Source organism: Urocampus carinirostris, chromosome 12, assembly GCF_059441175.1.
Source record: "Urocampus carinirostris isolate Australia breed hairy pipefish chromosome 12, RoL_Ucar_1.0, whole genome shotgun sequence".
In the NCBI taxonomy this organism is placed as follows: Eukaryota; Metazoa; Chordata; class Actinopteri; order Syngnathiformes; family Syngnathidae; genus Urocampus; species Urocampus carinirostris.
The window spans coordinates 36,731,218-36,752,179 of NC_142360.1; the positions used below are offsets into that span (position 1 = coordinate 36,731,218).

At 44.3% G+C, this 20,962-nt stretch overlaps 1 protein-coding gene across 2 annotated transcripts in view; it reads right to left on the reverse strand.

Moving 5' to 3' along the window:
* The window catches only part of lingo3a (leucine rich repeat and Ig domain containing 3a), a 133,934-nt gene extending 121,943 nt beyond the window's left edge, over window positions 1–11,991 (reverse strand). Inside the window, exon 1 of one of the 2 annotated variants that reach the window (XM_088349551.1) lies at window positions 11,723–11,991. The gene's annotated coding sequence lies outside the window, so the exon portion shown is untranslated. Of the gene's footprint in view, window positions 1–11,710 lie in introns of both variants that reach the window. The other variant, XM_088349550.1, reaches the window with a different exon arrangement.
* Between the last annotated feature and the right edge of the window lie 8,971 nt (window positions 11,992–20,962).

Consider the following 20,962-nt stretch of genomic DNA (forward strand, 5'->3'; position numbering starts at 1 on the left):
AATTTTAAATTCAGTTCCATTTTTAATCCGCCATCCCCTCCCTCCTCTGCATCCAACCGTTACTCTACTGTACCAGCTAAAATCACGTCACACTGAACATGAAATAAAATTGCGTTCATCCTTTACATGTATATTTCTTTATCATGTTATATAATCATATACACATATAAAACACATCAAAAGTACTTATTATATACTATTAAGATTCAGGATAATTGGTGGACTATGTACATCTGGTATTACTGTATGCACATTACTCTATAATCTGTAAAACACTGCAGCTTCTGCAAGGAAAACAAAAATCTAGTACGCCTTTGGCAAAATAACGCTCCCATTAGTGGACTCCCACTCTATCAAAATAAAAGCAAACAAACCGGGGAGGCAAGAGTCACACCCGCCCACGCTAGAGTTCCTAAAAAGAGCGAGCAGATTTATGTTCGATGCGGAGGAGTAATGACTTTGGGGAAGTCGGAGGTCCGTAGTCTCGACAGCATCCCCTCCCGCAAAATCAAAGTACAAGTTTGTTTCAACAAGTTTTTGTGCAAGATAGCGCTTAGGAAGAGATACCGTATTTTCCGCACTATAAGGCGCACCTAGCCTAGATGGTAAGGCGCCCGCTTTGAGACTGGGAGGTTCGGGTTCGCGCCCCGGCCGAGTCATTCCTAAGACTTAAAAAGTGGTCGGCGGCGCCCTCTGTTGGCTGCGGCTGCATCGGCTCGCTACAACGGGTCAGGTGCAATCGACATTTCGTTCTGTGTACATTGTTACACAGAATGACAATACAAGGAAATTATTATTATTATTAAAAGCCTTAATTTCTTTCAAAAGCTGACCATGCGCCTTATAATACAGTGCGCCTTATATATGGATCAATATTAATTCACAAAGTCTTGCAACTAACTTGCAGCCGCCGACTCGATTTTCCCCCGAACGCCAAGTAGTCCGCGGTGTATGCTGGGATTTATTTACCGGCGTTTCATTGGCTAACCAATGTGTCAATCATCATTTGAATCGATCGCTATTGGCTAAAGTTATTCGGAGGTCAAGGGGCGGATCCTTTTTATCATTTACAGGCTGGCATTGGCTTGAACGGCAGAACAAAGCCTGCAATTGGCCAAAAAAGACGTGTCAATCATCAGTTGAATCGATCACTATTGGCTAAAGTTATTCGGAGGTCAAGGGGGCGGATCCTTTTTATCATTTACAGGCTGGCATTGGCTTGAACGGCAAAACAAAGCCTGCAATTGGCCGAAAAAGATGAATGCGTATACCACGTGGCTGACGGCATAGAGAAAGCATTTTTTTCTATTCTGTATTTGTAAATATTTTATTCTCCTGGATTTACTAAACTCACGGATATAAGAGGACCACGGCTGCACATTATTATGAACACAACGACTTCGGTGAGCTACTCCGGGTTTTATATTGTCCCTGTATCTTGTTTCAGACTGAACTCGATGTTTCTGCGATAAGCGGTGCAGATAATGGATGGAATGGAGTGTCTATTTTTAAATTAAACTCAATTCCAAGTGTTTATTGTCATATGCACAGTAAAGTTGCGAGCGAAAAAGAAAATAGAAACTAAGGAATGGTTGGCATTTCTTGAATCCCAAGACTTTAACCTTCCGAATGATATTTGAAACGATGCATTTGAGTGACATCGTACAGTCACTGTTTCTGTATATGTCTGAGACACGTACTTGCTTCTTTGCAAGCTTTCGGAATGTTAAGGGGGTAACAAGTTTGACTGAACTATCTGACTGTTTTGTCCACGTTCCCATTGTAGCGCCTTATCATCCGGTGCGCCTTATGTATGGAAAATATAGGACCAAAAACTATTTTTTGGGGGTGCGCCCTATAACCCGGTGCGCCTTATAGTGCGGAAAATACGGTACATTCGAATAGGGCTGGAACTGTCAGGACCAGAACGGCAATAGAACCCACTTGCGTAACGTTTACCACAAGTTTTATTGAAGGAACTGTTAGATTTTAAATATTAAAAATGTACCGTTTACCAAATTGTTCCAATTAGTTATCTGACTCCATTAACCAAACACTACCTAACAATGCGCGCTCGTTTCTTGATGGGAAAATATGGACAAGAGACCGGCATTTCCACACGGGGGCAGATTTAATTTCTTAAATCATTTAACTAAGTGAACTCCATCGAATTAGCCGAGTCTCTGTCAAGCCTTCCCTCTCGATGTTCCCTTGATCTTCTATTTCCCGGCCCACGTTTTTTTTTCCGGCAGCTGGTGTGCCGGCTCCTCCCATGGGTGTGCCAGGAAAGCCCCCTCGCCTCGATGTCTGAAGAAACTCAAAACAACACCAAGCGTTTATCAAAACAATGCCTGACGTACTTCTCCAGAGCCCTGTTATACAAATTCCCCAGCCAAAACATTCCGAATTTGGATCAGCGTGACCTGTCATTGAACTTCAGCCTACCCGGTGAAAATCTTCATTGCACTCGATAAATGTAACTTGTATTTAATCGTATAGAATTACTGGATAACGATATCAGGCTTGTGATCCGAACGTGGAAGTGGATCTTGCGTAGCAAGCGATGGCGGTGTCAGGGACGGGAAAACTGGTCGGTAGCCGGGACTGGAGACCAAAAACATGGTCGGGGTCAGAAACGGGTCGTAAGCCGGGAGAGGAGAGCAGACGTGGTCGGGGGCGAAAACGGGTCGTAAGTTGGGACGGGAAAGCAGACGTGGTCGGGATCAAAACGGGTCGTAGCCGGAGACAAACGGGAGTAAAAACGGGACAGGCGGGTGTCAGGGTGGAAAAAATGCACGGATCAGGACACTTAGCAATGGGTGGTCCTGATGCCTGGGTGTGGCCCCCTGCTCAAGCAGCAGGTTTAAAGATACAGAAAATGTATAGACAAAGCAATGATGATGATGTTATCTGTGAAAATAGTGAGAGGGATGTTGAGTATGATGAGAATGTATATTTGTGAGGTGTTTGAGATATGTAAATACATAAGAGATCGAGCCATAAAACAGAAATATTATGAAGTTGAATGGGTAGGATTAAATAAGCATATGCTTTTTCCTATTCTTTTTAGGACACAGGTGTCAAACAGGCGGCCCGCGGGCCAGATCAGGCCCGCTAAGGGATTGAATCCGGCCCGCGAGACAACACTCAGAGAAGCGCAAGAGAAAAACAGGCTGCAGGTTGAAATATGTCAACTTGATGTTGCCAAAGCCACAAAGACACTGTACTTGTATTTATTTTTCTCTTTCTCTCTCTTTTTCCCTCTCTCTTTTCTTTTCCACGCTCTGTGCCTCTCTTTTTCTCTTCCTTTGTTGCTCTTTGTCTCTCTCTCTCTCTGTCTTTTAACTTCTTTTGCTCTAACTTCCTTTTTTCCTTTTCTCTCTTTTCTCTTTCTCTCCTCATACCCTTCGTGCTTTCTTTTCTATTTCTCTTTGGATTCTTTCTTCCTCTCCCTTTCTTTTTCCCCTTTCTCATGACTTTTTATCTTTTGTTTCTCACGCTCTCTCCCTCTCTTTTTTTTTCTTTGTCCCGCCCTCTATCCTTTTTCCTCCCTCTTTCTCTTATTTCTTTTTCTTTCTCTTTCATCTACTAGTCCGCCCCCCGAATGTTTGTTCCATCGTGTGGCCCCCGAGTTAAAATGAGTTTGACACCCCTGTTCTAGGACATATTATGATAATATTGTTTCGGGCAATGCCAAGCAAACTCATTTCAGTTGACGTTTTTGTCAGAGATAGACATTATTAAGACTATTAATAAGATAAAATACAGATAAAATACATATATATTGTTAAAAACTAACCGTGATACCAAGAGCAAAATTACTCGCGTCCTCCATGATGGTTGTAAGAGAAAGAAGAGACCGCCCCCAGAGAGGGCGTGGTTTATTATTCGTCAGTGTAAACAGCACACACATGAGCACGACTTCAAAATAAAAGAATATAAGATTGATAAACGGGCAGCACGGCGCCGCAGTGGTTAGCGCATGTGCGGCACAGTTCAAGTCATGGAAACATCTTGCGTGGGTTCAAATCCAGCTCCAGACTTCCTGTGTGGAGTTTGTATGTTCTCCCCGTGGTTGCGTGGGTTTCCTCCGGGCACTCCGGTTTCCTCCCACATTCCAAAAACATGCATTTCAGGTGGATTGGCCGGTCGAAATTGTCCCTAGGTGCGAATGAGCGAGCGAGTTGTCTGTCCCCGTGTGCCCTGCGATTGGCTGGCAACCAGTTCAGGGTGTCCCCTGCCCACTGCCCGATGATTGCTGGGATGGGCTCGAGCACCCCCACGACCCTACTGAGGATAAGCGGTGCAGCTAATGAGATGAGATTAGAAGATTGCTAAACGTACAAGAGATATAATTAGACTGATTATTGAAACGTTGTTTTATGTGTGTGTGTGTGTTTGTATTTAGGAATCTAAAAACAAGTTATTTCCATTAGACTGAATTTCTGAGAGATTTTACATCCAAAACGGCCACCTTGACATTTTATAACAAGGAAAGACGAAATGCAATGGCAAAATGAAGCCACCAGATGGCTGCGTCATTTTCAAGCACACTTCCAAGCACTTCACCCAAAATTCAAGCACTTTCAAGGATTTTAAGCACCTGTATATCAAACTGGTAACCCTTTGCGCTACTTAGTAAAAAAAAAAAGTATTTCTCAGCTTCAAAAAGTTTCTGCTGTATATTTTTCTAATGATAGAACCAACCTCCCTTTTATAGCGCATTTAACCCGACACCAGTAAGCAGTGATTCATTTTTTTGACTCCTTATTATTTAATGACTGTTTTATTATGTACCGCATAGCGAAACAAAGGAAACGTGACCTTGAGTTAATAATATAATGTGTGTGTGTGTTTAGGGGACTTGAATTGGAGTATCAACTGTCAGATATCAGATAGCAGCCAAGATTGCCATCACACGTTGGCTAAAAACAAACGGCTAAACTATTCCTTGATGGGTGTGTTCAGAGGTCATGTGCAGAATACTTAGAATAGAAGCATCCTTGTCATTTATTACAACATACTGTACATTGTTCGCAGGGAAGATTACCGTAAATTCCGAACTATAAGCCGCTACTTTTTTCCCAAATGTTCAGCCCGTAAATATGTGTAACCATGTATAATATGTATTTGCAACTGTATATTATTGTAATGTATTTATTTTAGAGATTTATTCTGTTATGTGTTCTACGGACGAATCAAAAAGAAGGGGCGGAGCAAACGCGGGCTGATGGGAAATGGGGTAAAGCTGAGTTACCGGTAGATTTGTCTGTTGTCGCAGCGGACAATAGTGGATATATATTTTTCCCACCCTTAACTTTGGAAATGTACATTTTGTTTCTTTGGATTACTTTCAACGGGACCTGGACTTTACAAGTCTGCATCATACGTTAGTTACGGAGCTTAGATTTCTAGGATTGTGTACAACATAGGTAGTTACAATCGAGGAATTTAAACCAATGCACCTTAAAGTCCAGTGCACCTTAAGAGCTTGCTCTGTCCACTCCACGCATCGGCCCGGTTTTGCAGTACTTCCGGGTACGGTGCATTCGCAATGATCGCAGCAAGGCTTTAAGGCTAGGACCTTAGCTTGGCCTATTGGCTGAGAGTAAGAGTCCCGGCTCCTAGGCTTTGTAGCGTATTATGAACTGACCGATAACGTATAATGGATAATGAATAAAGAAGATAGAATAATAACCCTTAAACCCCCCCCCCCCCCCCCCCCCCCCACACCTGGTTCAAGTTAAGCTTGTGATTGTGTCACGAGTTTTAATACGGGCGCACGCGGCTTATACGTGGGTGCGGCTTGTGTAAGTATAAAAGTGGCAAACCACCTAAAAAATGGTGGGTGCGGAAGTATAAAAGTGGCAAACCACCTAAAAAAATGGTGGGTGCGGCTTATAATCAGGTGCGCTCTATAGTTCGGAATTTACGGTAGATGCGGCACTACTGGATAAAGACATTAAGGAGAAAGAAGAAAAATGGATACGGTGATACTGGCTGAGCATATACTGTACTTTTTTGGGTCAAACACTGATTTTTATGAATTGAATATTTTTGCTGTGGTATTCAAATGAAAAATTAACACTCGAACATCTATTATATACTTCAATACTTGGTTTTCTCTATCACTCTGCCATGTGCGCAAGGGATGGGAGAGCTTAAGATCAGTCGCATGGTTCAACATGTGTACAGGTTGTGATTGTACGGGCTTCTGAAATGTAGTCAGTGGAGTTCATTGAGTTTGGTTTTGAGAATGTTTTTGTTGCACTCCCGTGTATATTGTAGTGCCAATTTAACAGCTGATGCTCTGATTTTTCAACCCCCAGCTTCCAAGAGGAAGCCGTCAGATCGTTATGCGAACTGTTGTCTTTAGCTCAGTAAGCCTTTTCGTCCGACTCCTTTCCTGCCCTGCTTTTTTCGGCTTGATCTTTGTTGCCAACCTGTTTCCAGACCTGGCTACGCCCCGTTACTTGCCTGCCTCCTGCTACCGACCTCGCTTACGAACTCGACACCGTCTTTGATCTCCAGTCCCGGCCTGCCTGTCTCCGATCCTCCTCGCCAGACACGGAAGTGCCACTTTCGCACCGCTCGCTCCTCTTGTCCGTCAGCCATCGGATCGTGGAAGCAAGCCTTACTCTCCCTCTTTATCAATAAAAACTGAGAAAACGAGCGCTATTGGGTCCTGTGTCCGTTTCTAATCTGTGACATAAATTTCAGTTAAAATGCGCATTTTAAAAAAATAATCATTATTATTTTGCCGTGCGCTCGTGTCATACAGTGTTCATTTGACCTGTGAAAAGTGATGGGTCCCGGGGACTCGCATGCTCAAAAATCTATGGGTCCCCAAGATTTAGTGTTATCGAGGTTGAAATTGTAAATCGGCGACAAATATATAATATAAATCTATATATTCATTCAGTCTTAATCATCACGGTTTTTTGGTAATACAAAGCAGTTATCACTTCAGATTTTTCATTTTACAAAAATATTGCACTTTATACAAAATAATATTGCTGAAATATTAGTCTATATATTCATGCAGTTTTAATCATCACAGTTAATTGGTAATGCAAAAGGAGTTATCACTTCAGATTTTTCAGTTTGGTTTGTTGTTTCAGTTGTAATGCCTTCTCAAGGTCCAATCCATTATCATCCTACTCATAGCGTCACCAGGAATATAATTCAGTCGATTTTGGCAGAAAAGTCCTTTTCTTGCTAGGAGTTTTCTTTTGTTTATTTTCTTTCGTCGAATCATTAGCTTCAACACACGTGTTTTCCTTGCCTCCACGATCTACTGAAGAATTTCTCCGCCGTTTTTTCGTGCCGGAATTATTGCCGTTGTTATCACTCTCAGCATTATGTTTCGACTTATTACTGACACTGAAGAAATTACCAATTTTGTGTTGAATTGCGCCTAATACTAAATGTTTCTTCGGAGGCATACTTCTCTTTAAGTCGAAGAAGCACCACAACAATGACGTAATCTTGAAACGAGATCTCGTGTGCCAAGATCGGCGAAAACTCGAACGGCGAGACCAAAACAACGATGGCGGATCTGCCTGACGAAATGTTTGGAGTGCGGTAAATCTTTGTTAAAAAAAAAAGTAATTGGGTAAATTTTGGACAATTTTGCCTCAAAAAAGTTGCGTCCCAGGGACGCACGTTGATTTGACACTATGCGTCCCCAAAATGATGCGTCTAGGACGCAGGGATGCGGGCAAACGAGAACACTGGTCATAGGTTGCAGACCCCTGGTCTATAAACTGCTCTTAATCTGGCCCTTCACCTAGAATTTGTTGTTAATGGGTGACCCTACCAGAAGCTTGAACACCCCCTGACAACATAGCGCCTAGGATCATTGGCACACACAAACCCCTCCACCACAATAAGGTAACAACTCATGAAGGGGACAGTCATTACATTTTTTACCATTTTCGTTTGGCGGCAGTGGCTCAGGAGGTAGAGCGCTCGTCTTGGGATCAAGAGATCGCAGTTCGAATCCCGGCTCCTTCGTGTTACATATCGAAGTGTCCTTGGGTAAGACACTGAACCCCTAATACCCTCAATAAGCAGGTTAGCTGCACGGCCGCTATTGGGAAATGTGCCAAGAGCGGCTGCCCTATTGTTTTATTGTCTGCTCCTATCTTCGGTGTTTTCTTCCCGTTTTGACAAATACACTATGGATTACTTCTATCCTATGGACATGGGTTTTAGCGCACAAAAATGCGTCAATTCAAGGAATCAACTCCTTGCCCTGAAGAATTCTCGTGCCGGCGTGATGAAGGGGCCTATCGTGGAAGAAGAGCCAGAGCTAGCTAAGCGGTTATAAGTGTTCGGTACCACCCGTAATCATTGTAAATGCGAACTCACGACCAAATAAGACCAACAAGTGCTGGTGGAAAACATCGAAGCGCACAGGGAGCGCAGTTGCTGTGTTTTGCGGAAACGTGGCTCACGTTTAGCATTCCGGACGCTAACGTGTAGCCACCCGGAGCTACCCGGAGCTATCCGGCTTCAACGCCGCTATACAGAGACACGAAAGCCGGGGGGAAACGGAGAGGAGGCGGACTTGCTAACACGAGGTGGTGTATCCCTGGATTTTCATAAAGAAAAGATTTCCATCTGGCGCAGGGATGTCGAACTTTTGGACTAGCGTGACGTCATCCACTACGGGGATGAATAAAGTATCTATCTATCTATCTATGTGAAGCACACTGTAAAGCGCTTTGGGAAATCTTGACTTGAAAAGCGCTATATAAATGCAGATCATTTCATTTCAATAAAAAGGCTGATGTGTGGCCCCCGGGTGATAGTTTGCTCACCCCGTTTGTAGAAGGACACCAGGAGCTTTTGTACCAGGTTGTTTTTCCTAAACACACAGACGCTGACAGTTTGAAGTGCGTGTTGAAGTGTGTGTCCTTGAGACGACAGCCTCCCGCCGCCCATCTGGCCTTTGGCTGCCAAGCCTCGACCGCAGTGATGGCCCGCTAAAAGACGAAGCGGACACACTTTTGACTAGCGTGCATGTTTGTGTACAGTAATCCCTCGGTTATCGCGGTTAATGGGGACCGAGACCACCCGCGAAAATTGAAAATCCGCGGAGTAGCAACGCCCCTTCAAAAATGCTTAAAAAACGTATACAGGTATACAATAGTGAAAATGTGATATTTGATCAGTGTTTGTGAAGCGTTTTGGGATACAACAGTTAAAAAAATGGTCTGTGTTCATTTTAATGAAAGTGAAAGAGCTACCTTCCGACAATAACAACATACTTTAGCGAGCGGCATCGAACAGCTTTTACAACAAATACACGAAACCATACACAATTAGCCGTGTTTAGGTAGTACAAACAACCGCTCGCTTTTGGTATAATAAAGTCAAACTTGAGATGAAATGTGACAGAAGAGAATATACTTACGTCACGTTGCCGAGTTCCTACATGATAAACTCAGCGCCACATAAGAAGGGGGTGAGGTAGGAGGAGTTGAAGGAGGGGGGGGGGTGAGCAAAGCGGCAATGACTAAGCATTGTGTCAGGGCCTCCCCCTCCCCTTCACAATAAGAGTGGCCACACCGTGTCCTCAGTTGACATAAGCTCGCGCTTGCTCAAGTCAATGAATGCTTTTATTGAGAAGGTAAGGTATATTTTTTAGACCCGCGAAGCTCTGAACCCGCAAAAGTAGAACCGCGAACTAGCGATGTTCCACTGTAGAGCTATATTGAAGAACTAATGTTATGGTAATGTAGGAGAAAATGCAGGTTCGATAATCTTTTAAGTCTTCTTACGTGATTTAATAAAGTACACCGGGGCTTGCCATGAGGGGGAGCTCTTTATTTCGTCATCCCAAAGAAACTCAGAGAACTCCAGACATAACAATGCTTTTATAGCTTCAATTTGAGTACAACCCAAGAGGCGGAGGAGATCTGACGTCTCAACAAAGAAGATGTTGTCGTACCCTTATTAGGACATGTTGTTCGCCTCAGTTTGCTCAGAGGGACCTTGCACAGAGGGACCTTGCAGGTTTCATACCCTTTTAGGGAAACTCAACTGTCTTGCCAAGGATCTTCTTGAAATGATGTCAACATTCCCTCACTACTGTAAGCAAGTCTTTCTACATTTCTAAATATATGCAACTCTATTCTACAAATGCAAGTCTATTTTCCACAACAGTAACAGCTAATCACTTAGCCTTCCACGTTAGCAAGCTTTTTATTCTCTCTAAATTCCTCAACCAAGAGGTCCATGATAACATTGAATGACCTGCAAGCATACACAGCTGAGATCAAACAATCTGTGTGTAAGACAACTATTTTTCATACTCTGCATAAATCTGCCTTTTATGGAGGAGTCGCAAGAAGAAAGTCCTTTCTGAAAGAATACCATATAAAGGCCCATGAAGCCATACGAGAGACACAAATAACACGTGGAACAAATTTCTCTAAACAGATAAGACAAAGAGTGAGTGAAGCGGTAACTCACCATGACTAAGCATTGTGTCAGGGCCTCCCCCTCCCCTTCACAATAAGAGTGGCCACACCGTGTCCTCAGTTGACATTAGCTGCGTGAGTAATCTGCTAGCCGCCTGTCGCTTCAGCCTAGGGCGAGGCGAACCGAGCTCGGAGGTGGCGCACGCACTTCGCCGACACGGCAAAACTTCGCCGACACACACATACCAAATGACAAGCATGGGCGCAATCACTCATGGATATGTGATGATGATGTAAAGCAGGGGTGTCAAACTCATTTTAACTCGGGGGCCACACGATAAAACAAAAATTCTGTCGGGGGCCGGACTAGTAGATTAAAGAGAAAGAAAGAGAGAGAGAATGAAATAAGAGAAAGAGGGAGGGAAAAGGAGAGAGGGCGGGACAACGAAAGAAAAAAAGAGAGAGGGAGAGAGGGTGAGAAACAAAAGATAAAAAGTTGTGAGAGAGGGGGAAAAGAAAGGGAAAGGAAGAAAGAAATCCAAAGAGAAATAGAAAGACAGAAGGAGAGAAAAGAGAAAAGAAAGCGCGAAGGGTAAGAAGAGAGAAAGAGAAAAGAGAAAGTGAGAGGAAAAGAAGTTAAAAAGACACAGAGAGAGAAAGAGACAAAGAGCAACAAAGGAAGAGAAAGAGAGTGAAAGAGACAGAGAGTGGGAGAAACAGGGTGGAAAAGAGAGAGAGAGAGAGAGAGAGAGAGAGAGAGAGAGAGAGAGAGAGAGAGAGAGAGAGAGAGAGAGAGAGAGAGAGAGAGAGAGAGAGAGAGAGAGAGAATTAAATACAAGTACAGTGTTTTTATGAGAGGCACCTGGCTTTGGCAACATCAAGTTGACCTATTTCAACCTGCAGCTTGTTTTTCTCTTGTGCTTCTCTGAGTGTTGTCTCGCGGGCCGGATTCAATCCCTTAGCGGGCCTGATCCGGCCCGCGGGCCGCCTATTTGACACCCGAGAAGTAAAGGGTGCAAAGGGGACACATCACAAGACCACATGAGCTCAACAAGACGTTTGGTATACGAGCCAGAAAATGGAAGCATCTGTGCTAATTAGCATATATTAAGGTTGATTGACGACAATCATCCAAGGCGCTTACTTTTGGTGTCCTTGAGTGCCTCCGGTACGAAGTATGAACTCCGTGATTAGGGCTCGAAAGCCAAGGAAAAAATAGATTTAAATCATAGCAAAATATAGAATACTATTACATAACAGTTGTATTCTGGTTTACTTACTTAGTTACTTACTCATCTCCAAACGGAAGAGCAGCTTCAGCAACAGACTGCTGTCACAGTCTTGTTCCACGGACAGACTGAGGAGATCATTTCGTCCTCATGCCATGGGGGCTCTTTGACCCCACCCGGGGTAGTTTTATTTTATTGTTATTGTTTTATTTTCAACACAAGGATACTGCTGGAAGTGGGAATTTCCCTTCGGGGACGAATAAAGTATCTCTGTCTCTGTCTCTGTCTCTGTCTCTGTCTCTGTCTCTGACTCTGTCTCTCTGTCACTCTGTCACTCTGTCACTCTGTCACTCTGACTCTGACTCTGTCTCTGTCTCTGTCTCTGTCTCTGTCACTCTGACTCTGACTCTGTCTCTGTGACTCTGTCTCTGTGACTCTGTCTCTGTGACTCTGTCTCTGTGACTCTGTCTCTGTGACTCTGTCTCTGTCTCTGTGACTCTGTGTCTCTGTGTCTCTGTGACTCTGTCTCTGTGTCTCTGTGTCTCTGTGTCTCTGTGTCTCTGTGTCTCTGTGTCTCTGTGACTCTGACTCTGACTCTCACTCTCACACTCTCACTCTCACACTCTCTCTCTCTCTCTCTCACTCTCTCACTCTCTCACTCTCTCACTCTCTCACTCTCTCTCACACTCTCACTCTCTCTCTCTCTCTCTCTCTCTCTCTCTCTCTCTCTCTCTCTCTCTCTCTCTCTCTCGGCAGAACAAGAATAGAATAGAATAGACCTTTATTGTCATTGTTACAAAATGGGTTGAACATATTGTGACAACGAAATTGGACATGGCACTCCAGTTTCACATTTAACAGTGAGAACAATATAATAAAGACAATGCATTATAGTTTACAATTAATTCGGCTTTATTAATTATTGAAACGCTTTTAGATACTTTAGTTTGTATGTGTCTGATGTGTGACTCTGATACAATGTCTATTGCAGAACCATCCATTTTTTACTTCTAAATCTTGATTTGCGGGCAGCACGACGGCGCAGTGGTCATGGGAACCTCCTGCGTGGGTTCAAATCCAGCTCCAGACTTCCTGTGCGGAGTTTGTATGTTCTCGCCGTGCTTGCGTGGGTTTCCTCCGGGCACTCCGGTTTCCTCCCACATTCCAAAAACATGCATTTCAGGTGAATTGGCCGGTCCAAATTGTCCCTAGGTGTGAATGAGCCGGTGAGTTGTCTGTCCCCGTGTGCCCTGCGATTGGCTGGCAACCAGTTCAGGGTGTCCCCTGCCCACTGCCCGATGATTGCTGAGATGGGCTCCAGCACCCCCGCGACCCTACTGAGGATAAGCAGTGCAGCTAATGAGAGTGGAGTAGACCATTTGAATGAGTTCTAGTCGGTATGCAAATGATGAAGTAATAAGGAACCCAAAATCTAATTTTGCTTGAAAGCTCGGGCCGTCCCTGTGTCCTCGTATCCTAGCTTATTGTCCTTCAGCAACATCCAAAAGACCCCCCCTCCCATTAAACCCTCGCCTTTATGATGCAACTTATTGAAGGTGTTATTAACCTTTTTGCACCTTTTTCTTTCAAGGCCTAATTCGATGAGTCGAACTGAGGATTTGCCTGCAAAAGGGCAGGCCAAGTAATGAGCCGGTGGCCGCAGGGCGTTTGCGTGACGTGCTTTGCCGTGTGTGGGTCGGCAGTCCCGGGCCCGAGTTCAGTGAGTCACCCGAGATCAGGCCGAGCAGGAATAACAACGGCGATACGGAGATGCACGGGAGTGGATTAGCCAGGCCGTGGAGTGGAGAGAAGATAACGACAGGGGAAAAAAAGGAAAGAAACCTAAAAGAAGAGAAAGCCTCGGGGAAAGATGTGTCGGCATGCGGGAGGAAGCCTGTTTCACGCTGTGGACTGACGGATGAAGGAGAAGAAGAGTGTCAGCAAAAATAAAAGCATTTATTTCTTGAGACTAGCGTGCCACGGCTATTCTCGCACACTATGTTCTTGCCATCCATTAGTCATAGACAATCACTTTCGATTAGCTGTGCCGGGTTATTATCATATTTGACAGCGAGAAAACGTTGCACGGTGTTCGGTTTTTAACGAGATATGGGTTGCCACATACAAGCACGGCGGCAGTGGTTAGCGCGTGTGCGGCACAGTTCTAAGGTCTTGGGGACCTCCTGTGTGGGTTCAATTCCAGCTACAGGACCAACTGTACGGAGTTTGTATGTTCTCCCCGTGCTTGCGTGGGTTTCCTCCGGGCACTCCGGTTTCCTCCCACATTCCAAAGACATGCATTTCAGGTGAATTGGCCGGTCCAAATTGTCCCTAGGTGTGAATGAGCGAGTTGTCTGTCCCCGTGTGCCCTGCGATTGGCTGGCAACCAGTTCAGGGTGTCCCCTGCCCACTGCCCATTGTGCCCGATGATTGCTGAGTTGGGCTCCAGCATCCCCGCGACCCTACTGAGGATAAGCGGTGCAGCTAATGAGATGATAATGGGTTGCCACATATATGTTAGAGATACGAGGCCCGTGTTATGACCAAGCTTCAGAAGTTACTTTTTTTACATCGCATTTGAGGTACAGTAATTCCTGTAGAAACATTTTTTAATTGTCCTTATACGACAGTACAATTAAATATGAAATGAAATGAAATAATCTGCATTTATATAGCGCTTTTCAAGTCAATGACTTCCCAAAGCGCTTTACAGTGTGCTCCACATTTCCCAATAGCGGCCTTGCAGCCATGTAAGGCGCTAACCTGCTTACTGGGGGTATTAGGGGTTCAGTGCCTTACCCAAGGACACTTCGACATGTAACACGGACGAGCCGGGATTCGAACTGGGATCCCTTGATCCCAAGACGAGCGCTCTACGTCCTGAGTTACTGCCGCCCCAGTACTGCCTCAGTGTTAGTAGGCGTTTTAGAGAGCGGCCAGTTAGCGGCACGCTAGCATCGGGGATCCATGGGTTGAGCCAGGTCCCCGTGATGATTTAAATACAATGCCACGGTTTCCCATGATATGTAGTTTCAGGTCTTCTGTTTCATGGGTGGATCTGGCATTGGTGAGATACTAGCTCGGGAAGGGTAGCTTGTCAGCGTTGTTATGTAGCCATAGCAGTAGGCCGGACCAGCGAACCTGCTATTGCTTTGAATCCCAACGCCGCCTCAGTCTCTTCCCGGACCTGATCATTACCAACTGAGCACCCGGTCGTCATCAGCATTTTTTTGCAATCTTCTGACTTTCCTTAAAGTTCGATTCAATTGATGCACCTCTATTCATCGTAATACACTGCTAAAATGCTAGCTGTCGCGGTGCTTCGCGGTTTGTTTTTGGGTTGACGCATTGACATGTACACCCACCCCCTTGTTTGACTGACAGCATACAGCAGCCTATCACAGTCGCGCACACAGACGGACACGCCCACCAAACACACACATACAGCCCTTGGCGACCTGCCCCCGTGATTGTCACGACCAGGACGGAATCAGGACCCAAATACGTAGCGTTAACCACAAGTCTATTGATAGAAAGAGGAAGGGGAGCGCCCGCGATCCGGTACGAAAGTGGATCTTCTGGAGCGGGAGATGGCGGTGTCAAGGACGGACAAGACAGGTCGATAGCCGGGACAGGAGAGCAAAAACGTGGTCGGGATTAAAAAATGGGTCGTAAGCCGGGACGGGAGAGCAAAAACGTGGTCGGGGTCAAAAACAGTTCGTAGCCGGAGACAAACGGGGAGATCAGGAACGCACTGGAAATACGGGTGCAAAAAGCAGGGCCGACGGGAGTCAGAGTCAAAATGCTTGTCTTGTAGTAACAGAGGTTCGCTGACGAACCGACAACAGGTAAGTGAAAGGACTGGGCAGGGAACCAATCAGGTAGCCCGCAGCGGCTGGCGCCAAATGAGCAAGCACAGGTGATCCAAATGACTCATCATGACAGTGATAGCATTTCCTGTGTGTTGTCTGCTGCAGAATAAAACGCATGGTAGAAATCCGCAAAGTAAAGCGAGGGATTACTGTACTCCATTTTGGAAGCACATACGCCCAGAGGGCATAAAGTGCCATAAAGACAAATGGGAGCATCAGGAAAACCAGAAAGAGAAGAAATGAACTGACAAAAAGTGTTGTATGTGCTTCGGTGGGACTATAAATGAAAAGTCTCTCGCACATCATGAAGAAAAACAGCTAGCGGGCCGGCATCGTCCATCAATTCAAGTGAGTGTTCTCGTCCCTCGACGAGCTGACGCAGCAATTAAGAGGAAGGTTCGAGATCCGTCATGGCGGAAGAGAAGAAAAATACATCAGAAAGTTTGCATCTCGGTATGTTCCTTCTGGGCTAATTACTGTAATTATCCGAGTAAAACCCGCACCACTAATTTTTGTACCGTAAATTCCGGACTATAAGCCGCTACTTTTGTCCCAAACATTCAACCCTGCGGCTTATTTAGTGATGCGGCCAATTCATGTAATTTTTCTAATGGCCGCTAATGTGTTTAGGAATAAGGGAGCGTGGGACGACGTCTATGTGAAAACGTTTCTTTCCGATATTGAGGAAGATGACTTTAATGGCGTCAGTTACAAAGAGGAAGATGAAGATGGTTTGCCGAGATTTTTACAAGTACGGTATATTTTTTTAACAGACCCGTTAACTGCTTTGCGAGCGTGATGCTAGTAGCATGTCACAGTCACGGTTTGGGATGAAAGTTATATTATTATTAAAGCTTTGAAAACTCTCTCGGTGTACCGTCTTTCTTTGTAAATATGTGTAACCATGTATAATATGTATTTGCAACTGTATATTTTTGTAATGTATTTATTTTAGAAACTTATTCTGATATGTTTTGCAGGGGCGAATCAAAAAGAAGGGGCGGGGCAAACGCGGGCTGACGGGAAATGGAGTAAAGGTGAGACGTGTTTGTGGACGCGGCCGACAATAGTGGATATATATTTTTCCCACCCTTACCTTTGGAAATATAGACTTTTTTTCCTTGGATTACTTTCAACGGGCACCCGGACTCTGCAGGTCTGCATCAAACGTTAACTATCTGTATCATTTTTCGTTCATTATGCCGGCTGTGGTTTTTGGACTGCGTACTATATATTCAGTTACAATCGCGGAACTTAAAGTCGAGTTTGGGTTACTTTTGTGATTGTGTTACATGTTTTAATGTGGGCGCATGCGGCTTATATACAGGTGCGGCTTGTGTAAGTACAAAAGCGGCTATCCTCTTAAAATGTGGTTTGTGCGGCTTATAATCAGGTGCACTCTATTGTCCGGAATTTACGGTATATCGATTTAAAATTTTGTTTCACTCTTTATGTCCTCAAACTTTACAGTTGGATTGGTAGAGGTGACCAAAACTACTGTGATTATGAGATAAAACCTAATGCTTTCTATATCACTGGTGTTCCAGTGGTAAGGATTCGATCCTCTCATTGCAGTGACCCCGGTTCGATTCCCATTGCATCCGTACAGGGTTGGGTAGGGTTACTTTAACTGGATTACTTTCAATTACTTTTGGATTACTCCAATACCAAATATGCTAATAAAAGACAAAAGAAACTAAATATGAATAAAATGATGACTCACAACACGTGGTCAGCTTTCTCTTCTGGCTTTGATCTCTTTGATCTCCGGCAAAACTAACATCAAATGCCACCGAAACAAAATGAAAATAAATCCAAACAGCTTGCCAACATCATTTTTGCCGTTACTCCCCAAGCCTGCACAAAATTTAGTCATTTTATTCATATTTAGTTTCTTTTGTCTTTTATTAGTATATTTGGTATTGCAGTAATCCAAAAGTAATTGAAAGTAATCAAGTTAAAGTAACTCTACCCAACCCTGCATCCGTATTGGTAAAACTGTTTTGCAGTGTACCCATGTCAAGGGGAATCGAGAACTGAGGCAGGGGTGCTAAAAAAAGGATGGTATTCAATAACAAAACCGGGAAGGTACAAAGTAACAAGCAAGTAAATAGTAAATGGACTGCATCTATATAGCACTTTACAATACACTTCACACTTTTCCCATTCACACACACACTCACACACCGATAGCAGAGTCAGCCATGCAAGCAACAGCGTATCCAAGGAAATAGGGGTTCAGTGTCGAGGACATTTCCTCATCAACTCTGAGGAGCCGGGAATCTAACCCGCAACCTCTTTGGTCCAAGGACGACCTCTCTACCTCCTAAGCTACTGCCATGGTTGCAAAACAATGAAATGTCCAAAGAAAACCAAGCCTGACATGATCTAAACCAGAAGCTCAACCGGAAATGGAGATGCAAGGAACAAAGTAACAACAGTTTTTTTCCATTTCTTTTTCATGGACAAATTCTAATTTTAAAGACAATTTTCCAATTCGACTCGGGAAACACTACCTTCATTTATTGCACGGCCCATAATTAATGTCTGTAATTGATAAGTAATCCACTAAAACTGACTACCGTATTTTCCGCACTATAAGGCGCACCGGATTATAGGGCGCACCCCCCAAAAATAGTTTTTGGTCCTATATTTTCCATACATAAGGCGCACCGGAATATAAGGCGCTACAATGGGAACGTCGACAAAACAGTCAGATAGTTCCGTCCAACTGATTACCCCCTTAATATTCCCAAAGCTTGCAAAGAAGCAAATACGTGTCTCAGACATGTACGGAAACAGTGTCTGTTTAATGTAAAAATAGACTCATCACAAAAACATCAAGATCGTTCTAAAACAAGATACCGGGAAAATATAAAGCCATATAGCTCACCTAAGTTCTCTTGCAGCCATCACGTTCAATAATGATACGTAACCATGGTCTTCTTACAACCGTGAGTGTAGTCAATCCAGGAGAGTCAAATATTTACAAATACAGAATAGTAAAAAATGTTTTCTCTATGCCGTAGTGCACAGGTGTCTAACAGGTGGCCCGCGGGCCAGATCAGGCCCGCTAAGGGATTGAATCCGGCCCGTGAGACAACACTCAGAGAAGCTCAAGAGAAAAACAAGCTGCAGGTTGAACTATGTCAACTTGATGTGGCCAAAGCCAGGTGCCTCGAACAAAGACACTGTACTTGTATTTCTCTCTCTCTCTCTCTCTCTCTCTCTCTCTCTCTCTCTCTCTCTCTCTCTCTCTCTCTCTCTCTCTCTGGGGCGGCAGTAGCTCAGGAGGTAGAGCGATCGTTTTAGGATTAAGGGATCCCAGTTCGAATCCCGGCTTGTCCGTGTTACATGTCAAAGTGTCCTTGGGTAAGACACTGAACCCCCAATAAGCAGGTTAGCGCCTTACATGGCTGCACAGATCACGGCTGCTATTGGGAAATGTGAAGCACAATGTAAAGCACTTTGGGAAGTCATTGACTTGAAAAGCGCTATATAAATGCAGATCATTTCATTTCATTTCTCTCTCTCTCTCTCTCTCTTTTCCACCCCTTTTCTCCCACTCTGTCTCTGTCTCTTTCACTCTCTGTGTCTCTCTTTTTCTCTTCCTTTGTTGCTCTTTGTCTCTTTCTCTCTCTGTGTCTTTCAACCTCTTTTGCTCTAACTTCCTTTTTTCCTTTTCTCTCTTTTCTCCTTCTCTCTTCCTACCCTTCGCGCTTTCTTTTCTCTTTTCTCTCTTTCCTTTTCTCTTTGGATTTCTTTCTTCCTCTCCCTTTCTTTTCCCCCTCTCTCAGGACTTTTTATCTTTTGTTTCTCATGCTCTCTCCCTCTCTCTCTTTTTCTTTCTTTGTCCCACCCTCTCTCCTTTTCCCTCCCTCTTTTTCTTATTTCTTTATCTCTCTTTTTCTTTCTTTCTACTAGTCTGGCCCCCGAGAGAATGTTTGTTCTATGGTGTGGCCCCCGAGTTCAAATGAGTTTGACACCCCTGCCGTAGTGCAACCCGACGTGTGATTCACATTCATCTTTTTCGGCCAATCGCAGGCTTTGTTTCGCCCCTTTAGCCTATGCGAGCCTGTAAATGATAAAAAAAGATCCGCCCCCTTTACCTCCGAATAACTTTAGCCAATAGCGACTGATTCAAATGATGATTGACACATTGGTTAGGAAATAAAACGCCGGTAAATAAATCCCAGCATACACCGCGGACTACTTCGCCTTCGGGGGGAGATCTAGTCGGCGACTGCTTGCCTTAATTGCAAGACTTTGCGACTTAATATTGATCCATATATAAGGCGCACTGTATTATAAGCCGCATGGTCAGCTTTTGAAAAAAATAAAGGCTTTTAGGTGCGCCTTATAGTGCGGAAAATACGGTACCTTTCACAGGCGTTCTGTGCAGCGTTTTTTTTAGTTAGCCACCACAAACGTAAACAGAGGCTCCTATCGATCCTCTTGGTAGGAATCAGCGAAAAATGGCCGAGTTGTCTACGTTGTCACTGAGCGGTGGCTTTGATTAATCCACTTCTTGTCCTAATACGTTTTCAAAGGCACTCCATCTTTCCTGGAATGGATCGCTCGCTCCGCCGGGAACACAAAAACAAGGTCGGGGTCAGCTAGCGATGACTCCCCGTAGACCAGGGGTGTCAAACTCATTTGAACTCGGGGGCCACACGATAGAACAAACATTCTGTCGGGGGCCGGACTAGTAGATTAAAGAGAGAGAAAAAGAGATAAAGAAATAAGAGAAAGAGGGAGGGAAAAGGAAAGAGGGCGGGACAAAGAAAGAAAAAGAGAGAGAGAGGGAGAGAGCGTGAGAAACAAAAGATAAAAAGTCGTGAGAGAGGGGGAAAAGGGAGAGGAAGAAAGAAATCCAAAGTCAAGTCAAGTCATTTTTATTTGTATAGCCCTTAATCACAAAGAGTCTCAAAGGGCTTCACAGGTTATTACACAGATTATTACACCATCCCCTGATCTGGAACCAACATGAGGGCAAGGAAAAACTCAAAAACCCCAACATGAGGAAAATGAAGAAACCTTGAGAAGGGACCGCACATGTGGCATCCCCCTTTCAGGATTACCAGACAGCAAAGGATGTTGCAATCACAAACAATACAGAGATACTGTTCAAGAAAAGTATAGGTTATAGAAAGACAGAAAAGAGAAAAGAAAGCGCAAAGGGTATGAAGAGAGAAAGAGAAAAGAGAAAAAAGGAAAAAAGGAAGTTAGAGCAAAAGAGGTTAAAAGACACAGAGAGAGAAAGAGACAAAGAGCAACAAAGAAGGAGAAAAAGAGACACAGAGAGTGTAAGAGACAGAGTGGGAGAAAAGGGGTGGAAAAGAAAGAAAGAGAGAGAAAGAGTGAGAGTGAGAGGGACGGAATCAGGCAGGTTAGGGTAGCCAGGGCAGGAGAACGGAGAGTGGATCGGGGA